The sequence below is a fragment of the Syngnathus acus genome, chromosome 9 (genome assembly GCF_901709675.1).
Source record: "Syngnathus acus chromosome 9, fSynAcu1.2, whole genome shotgun sequence".
NCBI classification, from domain to species: domain Eukaryota; kingdom Metazoa; phylum Chordata; class Actinopteri; order Syngnathiformes; family Syngnathidae; genus Syngnathus; species Syngnathus acus.
The window spans coordinates 13,636,181-13,646,675 of record NC_051094.1 but is presented as its reverse complement, the minus strand read 5'-3'; the positions used below and the strand labels follow the sequence as shown (position 1 = coordinate 13,646,675).

General features: G+C 39.1%; 1 long non-coding RNA gene across 1 annotated transcript; it reads right to left on the bottom strand.

Annotated features, from left to right (window-relative positions):
- Positions 1-4,954: 4,954 nt before the first annotated feature.
- On the bottom strand, positions 4,955-6,336 carry LOC119127671. Its single transcript, XR_005098892.1, has 3 exons — positions 6,203-6,336; positions 5,143-5,144; positions 4,955-4,965 (listed from the first exon to the last, which is right to left on the bottom strand). It is a non-coding gene; the product is annotated as an uncharacterized LOC119127671 (long non-coding RNA).
- Positions 6,337-10,495: the final 4,159 nt, after the last annotated feature.

Sequence of the window (10,495 nt, the reverse complement as noted above, 5' to 3'; positions counted from 1 at the left end):
ATGTGCGATCACGTGAGATTTCTGCCTTGGAGAACATTGATGGTGGAAGATGATACGTGTTGAGATTATTGGATGAATCAGACGACACATAATACAGCCAAAACTGCTGGACTCATTTTCTGTCTGTCACAGATAAATCTTCTAAGATTTGAAAAATGATGTGTGTACACGGCCATAACTGTTCCCCACTTACCATTTACCGTATTTTCCGCACTATAAGGCGCACCTAAAAACCTCAAATTTTCTCAAAAGCCGACAGTGCGCCTTATAATCCGGTGCGCCTTATATATGGACCAATATGGATTCGTGGATGAGGAGTAATTTATTAAAGTAAGCTTTACGTGTTTATTTTGTGTGTTGTGTGATATTAACGTTTGAGCAACGTTGAGTTATTGATATATTGTTATTGTTTTCACTATTTCGAGTGTTACTATATTGTGATTGCATTAGCGTTTGAGCAACGTTGAGTTATTTATTCTATGCACTTTATAATCCGGTGCGCCTTATATATGAACAAAGTTTTGAAATGGGCCATTCATTGAAGGTGCACTTTATAATCTGGTGCGCCTTATAGTGCGGAAAATACGGTGCCTCTTCTTGTGTATATCGGACAATCGCAATTAACAGTTTATTTTTTGAAAGTCCAAAAATGTTTTTGTCCATTAACTGCTGTCTTGAAGGGGTGCTCATTTGTTTATTAGGAGCTCCTTGTAAAAAGGCCCTCAGACCATACTTGACTTTGAAAGAGAGAGCAGAAGAAAACTGGAGAAAATAGGGACAAGCAACAAGGCGAAAGAATAAAATTGGCAAGTTAAGTATAAAGAACAAAAACAAGATGAAGCAAAAAAAGGGACATAAGGTTGGATAAGACTAAGGGGAAAATATTAGGAGGGTAAGATGATGACACAAAAGAGATATGGAGTACAATATTGTATGTGAAAAAGAATGAGCTACTGTTATCAGAGGCACATGTCTTTACAAGTTGCAAAAGTGAAAAGAGGATTAGAGAACATACTGTAGAAAACTGGGCTGGAGGATGAGCACTGAATTAGAACAAGACCCACGAGGAGGAGGAGGAGGTAGTAAGGGAGGAGGTGAAGGAGAGGACCAAAAGGGAGAGACATGGAGCACGGTACCGATATAGCAAGACATCATTCTGATGAATGAACATGAGGAAGGTAAAAGGGGATACCATATCAAACAGTGACATTGCTCTACACCCCTCAACATACGCTAACAATGCAGAATCACCGTTAGCATTTCAATGAGATGCAGCGGCTCGCCAGTATTTTCAATGAATGCAGATGTTTTTGGCGCAATACTACGATAAAACCAAAGATCACCTTGTCGTGTGAGTGTTGCAAACTAATAAAAGTCCCCCCCCCCCCCACCTTAGTGTTAAGGCCATGATTCCACTCCAATGACTTGTTACAAATAAGAAAGTTTCACAGTTGTTAAACACCAGTTTATTGCTACAAACTCTAGTGCTTGTCCACCTTCACTGATGCAGGCATTATGCTGTCACAGGTGTAGTAGAATGAACACATTTGTTGTAGGAAGCAGTATAGTCTTGAATATATCTTACATTTATAAAATGATCATTTTAAAAATCTATTGATCCATTTGCCTAATGCGCCATTGAAAATAACTGGTGACTGAAAATGACATCAGGGTACCCAAGGGCTCAGCTTCAGCATCATATGGCTAAACCCAGAAAACAGGTGAGCCCTGATTGGTTGTTACATGAGGCCTTTAAACACAGAATTGTCACTTTCAATCACAATGCTGTGTTTGGAGTTTTTTGAGTATGTAATGGCCTTCACCTTTTACACAGACATTAAGTAAAGTGTTGCTACAATTGTGTGTTTTTACGTAATGCAGAACACAAGACTTTCAGTGTGACATTTAAAGTACCGTACTTCCCGCACCATAAGGCGCTTCGAGTTAAAAGGCGCAGACTGAATTGCGGGGTCTATTTTGTATTTAAGCCACACATAGGGTGCACCGCATTATAGGGCGCATGCATGCCATGACTTACGGTAAACAAACAAAAAACGGGAGCAAGACAGTGAGGTCGGTTGTACTTTATTCTACTGTTTAACCATGAACTCACATTATTGTTAATCGATATTCATTCGCAAATCCGTCCAAATCCTCATCTTCTGTATCCAAATTAACAGTTGGGCAAGTTCGCCATTAAACATGCCAAGTTCACTCTCGTCATTGTCTCATCGTTGTCACGTTGCTCTTCTGCAGTGATCCTAGTCTAATTGTGCCTCATAAGCATGTCTCTTTGTCTATGCCATTTTAGAGGGTCCTAATGCTGTTTTCTTTGCACGAACGATAGTATTTATTTATCAAGGGAGGCGGAGGCTTTTAAGTGCGCCTTATGGTGCGGAAAATACGGTACTTGCAGGGGTGTAACCATTTCTTTCAACACAACAGAATAGTTGAAGTGATTGTTCACTTTCCTCAACTTAACATGAGCTTTCATGGTCACAGCACAAAAGCTAATGCGGGAAGACATTACACACAGACTCCTGAAAAGCATTGAAGAGAAGAAATTGCAGTTGCGGTAGGAATGGCATGTTAACGCAGAGCAATGCGATTACCAATCTGAATGGCAACAAAATGAATTGGCTATAATAGCTTAGTTCATGACATTGCTGCATCATTCTTTTCGTGTCTTCCCCTCTTGCAAACACTAATTCATAACTGATAATACTTTGACGGCGGGAAAAAATACTGTCTCGAAGAGTTCTTGTTGGTTGGAAATTGGATTGCCTTGACATTTTTTTTTTCAAAAGTGAGAAGAATATTAAGAAGTAAAAAAATGTTTGGGTGATACCAATAGAATGATTTATTCTGCAAATGAATATCATTATGTGACTTCCATACTGTTGTAAAACGCAACTATGTATTGTCGTTTGCCATTAACCTATCTACCTCCTTTGCATGACTCTGCCATATGCCATGGAAATAATGTCTACCTCGTTTATGAGCTTTTATACATGCTTGTGTTTTTGCTGGACCGATACGGTAAAATGACCCGTTCGCTGCTTGGACAACTTCACTAATTGCTTGTATCGTGGAATGAGGTCTAGGTGCAATATCGGTTATGGAAGACAAGTCCAAATATGCAAGATTAATTTCTCAGTGTCACATCAATAGCATTTTCCAGATAATCAGTTCAGAGGCATTGAAGGAAATAGTTCAGAGTCAGTAGGCGTTACATAAAATGAGATTAAGCCAACATTTTGTCCCATGCATTAAATACTACATTTTGGTGACTCAATACCTATAAAATGAGTCATTTAAGAATGACAAGTTACTCACACTTCCCTAAATACTGAAATGTGTGGTTTTGTAATTAACTTGACTATCTAAACATGATCCCCGGCAGCCATTGAGAGTGGACAGCAAGTTACACACACCTCCCTAAATACTGAAATGTGTGGTTTTGTAATTTACTTGACTATCCAAACATAATCCCCGGCAGCCATTGAGAGTGACAATCTTGTTTCACTATGTCCAATCAATTAACAACTTCTCACAACCAGGGGTCACCAACTCCGGTCCTCAAGGGCTCCTATCCAGTCTGTTTTAGGTGCAGCCTGACGACACCACACCAACTCCAGTCCTCAAGGGCTCCTATCCACCCTGTTTTAGATGCAGCTTGATTGCACCTGATTCAAATGCAGCAAACTCTATCAAAGCCTGATAATGATCCTAATTATTTGAATCAGGTGTTTGGGGATGCATCTAAAACAGGCTGGATAGGGGTCCTAAGGACCAGACTTTTTGACCCCTGATAGACTGTGCAACAAGTGAGGGGGAGGGAACTCCCACTGGACCTGCTGTGTGCCAAGTGCCAATGTTCTTGTAGTATATTTAGTTAGAAATTAATGCTTCATGCAGTCATTAATTTCCTTATTCATTTATATTTTTAATGTTATGAACAATATTATTAATCTTGTAATATTTTTATTGGATTTTATTGTAGTATAGTCAGAGCAATTTGTTACAGCTGGAGTTGTTGTTTTGCTCTATAAATAAAATGGACTTGATACAAGTGGCACATTTGCTGCAACGCAGCTTTATTTAGGATCCTACATATTTCAAACACATGCTAACCACTTCATTAGGGCCATCTAACTGAGGATCAAATAACAGCAGTGAAGGAATGTACAACTGTACTAAAATCCTTTCAGTAAAAATAGTTGCTAGAGTGAATGGTTTATTTGCAAGGATGCGTATGAATATCGATAATTATTTAGTTGATGAAACTGCACGTCATACACGATATATAATGAAGGATGCCAAAGTTTGTTTTCTCCTTGGTTTTCTTCTTTGTCTTCTTTACAGCAGCATATGAATACGTTTTCAATATATTAATACACTTTCAAATCATTTAAGAATGTCTGGCTTTTAAAATGTTTTGGGCAAGGTATGGTGCAGATAAAGCACTATTAGCACGATATACACTACCGTTCAAAAGTTTGGGGGTCACAAAATTGTTTGGTGACCCAACACTTTTGAACGGTAGTGATATATTTATTTAGATAATTATTTTATAGATTATATATAATATTCTGTGTAAAAAATCTTATATATATATGTATATTTATATTCATAGATTATATATAATCTTATACAAATATAAGATATAATTATAATATTTAATTCATAATATTTTATTATAATAATATTTACACTACCCGTCCAAACAATTTTGTGACCCAAACTTTTGAACGGTAGTGTAAGTTTTCTGCCATTACTATTTAGTTTGTTTTTTTTTGGCCTGGGAAAGCCATACCCCCACTCACCGGAAATTATGATTCCACTCAGGAGTCATTCGCCGGCGTTGCCATGAGTGACGATTGCGAATTATAGGAGAGTCCAGGCACTAATATCCACAGTAAATATATTATCAATGTCACTTTGTTAACAATGAGACTTTGACTTCTTTTGCCTCTCAACCAGCTGACGGCTTGATTACACAAGATGGCCTATCCTAACCAATCATGGATGTCAAATGGGAGTAATTACATTCTACTAGAGATTGGAAGGAGAGATGTTGAGAGATATAATCTAAAATGCAGATGTGAAGAGAATGAGAGAAGAAAAGAGCTCCATAATGACTGCTGCTTAGGTCATCTAGCCTACCAGCTGCTTATTTTAGGTCCCTTGTATTGGGAAGCTAAATGGTGGCGTGGCCGCAACTGAAGTGCCAGTTGTTTGAGGTTGACATTGCCCTGCCTTTAGCACATGGACACACAACTACTTTCAGATTCCTTTCAATCCATCAAGAGGAAATGGTCATGGTAATGGACTGACAGCTTCACTTAAGGGTTTTTACGAAGAAACGCAGGGTACGAATTGTGTCTGTCAGGGAGCATCTACCTTACAAATATTTCATTTTCTAGTGCAGCCAAACTCATGTGCAACAGTTTGACACATGCACGACGCCATACACACACACACACACACACGTACACGCAACAACACACGTATACGTACTGTTCTGTCAGGTGACTGACTGGCAATATACTGAATCCGCTTCTGGCAGGGGGCTCTGCTAGATGTTCCCCAGCAGGCCTGATATAAATTTGGGTCTGCCAGATCGGCCTGCCATTTCACCCGATCATCAGAGCCACCACACCACCAAGTGCTCGAGACAAGCAGCCGCAAGTACGATGGCCAACCTCAAAGTTGATGTTGGATCTCGACTTAGGGTGTCCTGGTGTATGGCTTGTATTGCTTGCTCTCAGTCATTCCCTTCCAGGTCTCACTCATTCCCCACATGAGCATTGAATTTCCCATCAAAGTTATGGAATTCCCAGTGTCCAGCACCCACTCCAAGGACTTCAAAAAGATCAGAGGGACCCTTTACTCGCTTCCATGGAGTTAACCCCAATGCACAGGCACCGAGCAGGGGGGCAATACGTATCCCACACCTGCTCAGCACCTCTCTGTGGGCAACTCCTGAGTGGAAGCGTATCCAACCTCTCTCAAGGGCGCTGGGACCAGAGCCAAAGCTCTGTGTCTAGACAAGCAGAACTATTTCAGAAAAAAAAGCCATAGAAAAAAAATTGAAGTCTTGGGTTACATATTAAAGAGATGTTTTGTGGTACAACTTCGATGTCAATAAAAGCATTCAACTTTAGTTTAGTTTATTCACGCAATATCCAAGACATACAACATGATACAACAAACAGTATTACAGAGTCGGATGCGTGAAAGGTCACCCCATGCAAGCTATTTAAAGCTTTTAATAGGGGGCCCGGTTTTCCATAAGTATCAGATATTGGCCAGATATCCTTACATTATGGACAACTTGAAACTGGAAGAGCCACTGTACATCAATAGTATGAGTGAAGCTGTTAACAGTTTCAAATGTTTAAAAAAAAACTACAACAACAAAAACAAACAGAAACTCTTGTCATAACATATATGGCTGGTGGAATACTAGAGACATGTTATATGTTATATGTATATAAGCCCTCTCAGTAAACTGCCTGCCTCATCAATGGGTATGGGTTAATTGTGGGTCGATGCCATGACCCATGTGGTTACTCTTTGCATAGCAATGTTTACCGTAGTTAATCGAGACAAGCCACTTGTCTCACGTCAGGAATTTGTCATGGCACATCACCAAACACTAATGTCCCAAAAAGTATAAATATACCGTGTTTCCCGCACTATAAGGCGCACCGGATTATAAGGCGCACCTTCAATGAATGGCCCATTTTAAAACTTTGTCCATATATAAGGCGCACCGGATTATAAGGCTTACCTTCATTGAATGGCCCATTTTAAAACTTTGTCCATATATAAGATATATACATTTGGCCTGCGGGCCGGACTTTGGACACGCCTGCTGTAGTGGCTCAATATTGGTCCATATATGAGGCGCACTTGATTATAAGGCGCACTGTCGGCTTTTGAGAAAATTTGAGGTTTTTAGGTGCGCCTTATAGTGCGGAAAATACGGTACTGAAATAATGATGAGCTAGTCTCAATTTTCTCACTGAAATACTTTCATATGAAATCTAGGCCTTCCAATTAAACGGCTGATGTACTTGAAAAAAGGCACAACTCCTGTTATATGAAATGCAACAAGTGATATGCAGTTTAATTTCACCTTCTAGCATCTCATGGAAGGGCATTTAGATTGTCTACCTATTCCTATACCACACTAGCATACTGCAGCTAGATGAGGAAAGATACCTACATAATTTGTAATAAACATTTCCTCACTTGGCAATCAAGTGAACTAATTCCATAATTCGCTGCGGCACACCTAAGCATTTCTCATAGCATACTAATGTGTGATGCCACTATGGATGGAATTCACTGCAGTAGCCTGCACAACACATGGAAAGAGTGGGTGGTCATGGCGTCATCAATACAACAACAATATATCCCACTTATATATTTCAACTATCTACTTCATTTCAGTACATGTAATATGTACCAGTACATTATTTTGCATTCAAGGGCCTATTAATCATTGCATTGAGCTGTGAGATGTTGTGGATCATGACCAGTGTGACATGGCTCATTAATATCTTTTGAACTAATGAAGCATCTGTATGCTTCAGTCCTCCCGTGGCAGCTGCACATAGATAAATGATAGATGCTCTTGAGGCACGTAGTGATGGTGTGTAGAATATTTACGTGAATAATGCGAACTTTATTGAATATGAACAATTCTGTCTCAGGAGTCACACAGAGAGACGGTCCATGGCCCCATTAGGGACTGCCAGACAGCTTTGTGAAGTCCACTTCCCAATCACTGGCTGTCACTGTGATGAATCGCACAAGGAGTGGCTATAAGTGGCCTAGACACCCTGACTGAGCAGAGGTCAGTTGTGCCTCTCACTTCCACTGATCAAGGCTCTGATTTGTGGAGGATACTTTGATTCCAAGTCTGCTCCTCAGAGGGAGGTTGATGCATTCACATCTACATTTCATTATTCTTAGACACTGGGCTTAATTTGCAGGCACCAAAAATGACTTTTCTTAATGGTATTCCTTAGAAGAATTTATTTAAGTATCGGTTAAAGCAGGGGTGTCAAACTCGTTTTTTTCGCGGGCCACATTGTCGTCATAGCTTCTTTCGGAGGGCCATTATGACTGTCAACCCAAATAAATGTATGAGCATCTCATATTATATACAGTAAAAGCTACAAAACAAACTGACAAATAACTCGTTTTCATATCAGACGAGTAAAAACTGGTCAAATATTTAAGAAAAAGATATTAAAAGTGAAGACAATTTGCAATTCTAGTAATGACACGAATTTGATGCACAATTTGTCTTCGTGGGCCACATCAAATGATGTAGCGGGCCGTATCTGGCCCCCAGGCCTTGAGTTTGACAGGAACAGGGAGTTTTAGTCATGGAGGGATTTTACCAGAAAACAAGGTTTGTTGGCACACCAAGTTGCACCCAATTTTTTTATCCCTAAATCAGACAGATGAGAAACACAATTTGATTAAAATGGTGGAGTGTGTACACACACCATACGATGGTTTCCAAAGAGGACGGACAAAGAGAAAATTTTACTTTACTTCACTTGAGACTTCTTATTTCAGCTCCTGCATGAAGCAACAAACTTTTTTATTTTAAACATCGATGTTTGGTCCGGACGTCCCTATCCATTGGACAGACTGAGAGTTTAAGGACCATTACAGGGAAGGACGAAAACCCACATCCGTCCGTCTTCAGTCTTTTTTGTCCCTCGTCCTCCATCTGCAAAATGGGCGTCCGTCCATGACGAATCAATAGACCTTTGTATACAATTTGGGAAACTGGCGTTATAAAAAGTGAATTAAAGCACCTTGCGCTTTGCTTCGAATGTATTCAGTTTTAAGAAAACTAGGGCTTCGCATATTTAACGCACTTTTAATGAAACATAGATAAGAATCTTAGCATTATTCTTGGGGTTAATGCCAGATTATGAGAATGAACCCTATAATCCCTCAGACATAATACCCCTCACAGGCTGTTCGTCTGATTCGGAATAGCCACCGAGGGTGTTTGCTGGCACACGTATTACGAAGTGGAGGCACGGTGCTACAGGTGCAGCTAATGAGGTTAATAATGGACACGGTAATTAGGGATTATCTCCTTGGTGGGACTCAATGAGAGTTTTGGGTTGACTTGTCTGGATTACATCCGCCAGGAGGGAGATGACATTTGAAAACTTCATCATGAAACAGATAGGAACATGGAGGTCTGCTGTGTCCTGTCATTTGTAGGGTGATTATTTTCGTAATCGTAATGAGTGGTCATTATGTTCTAATTTCGGATGAGTGAAATATCAGCGTCTCCATGACAGAAAGTTGTCAAACCTTTTGACATACTTGGCCAATAAAGATTTTTCTGATTCTGTTCAGTTTGAACATGAAATATCTTGTCTCTATGTAATCATTTGAATATATGTTGAAAAGGATTTGCAAATCACTGTTTTCTGTTTTACACAATGGTTTTTATTTCTCAGCACATAAACCCGTGACACAAATCTATAAACAAGTAAAATATTCCCCAAAATATTTTTGATAAAATTATGCTGAATACTGAATGCACATTTAGCTAAGCAACTGTTAAATGCCAATAGGTAGGAATTATATTTAAGTGAGGTTCACTCATGCCCATGCACAATATGTGGTCTTCCTATTTTATTAATCACAAAAGCCTTTTACAAGTAACACTGTATTATTGTTTTCTATTGATAATATTCTTATTATAGGGCTCTCCATGGCATTATTATCACAACATATGCAATATATGCTTTATTGTTTAAAGCAAAATTAAGTCAAACTAAAATATGATCAACGCTGTTACATTTCGAATTTCTGAGGGTTAGGATCCAATTGTGAGTGACTTTCCATAGCTTCTCGCCCATACATATTTGCAGTGACTTATGAATATGTGTAAAGTATTTTATTTTATTTATTATTTGTTATTTATGGTTTGGGCATTCTTGTTTTTGTTTTGTGTCGCCTACTTGTATGTCTCGTCACCGTGGGATGGTGGAAACGGAATTTCGGTTTCTTTGTGTGTCTTGACATATGAAGGGATTGACAATAAAGCTGACTTTGACTTTGACTTTGACTTTGATATGTTTCGTACGCATTATACAAAACCAGCATAGAAACATTAAGACTTTTGTAATACATCATTTCAGTGGAAGACTGAGATTCATGAAAATAAACTCCAGATCGAGGCTCAAGGGAACTACAATATTATAATTGAAGATCCACCCATTTTGGACAGATGGCAATATCTATAGGCAAACACAGACAATTGCCTGGCACCCTGAGATTTCCTTGGGCCTCCAAAATCTAATTAAATATTCTTTCAATTGAAGGAAAACACATTAAAACATTTAATCTTAATACTTAAATTGCTCTATAGTCATCCACCTTATTGTATATGAGTAGACTTGATTCAGCAAAAACGAACTTGCTGTCATGGTTGTATGAA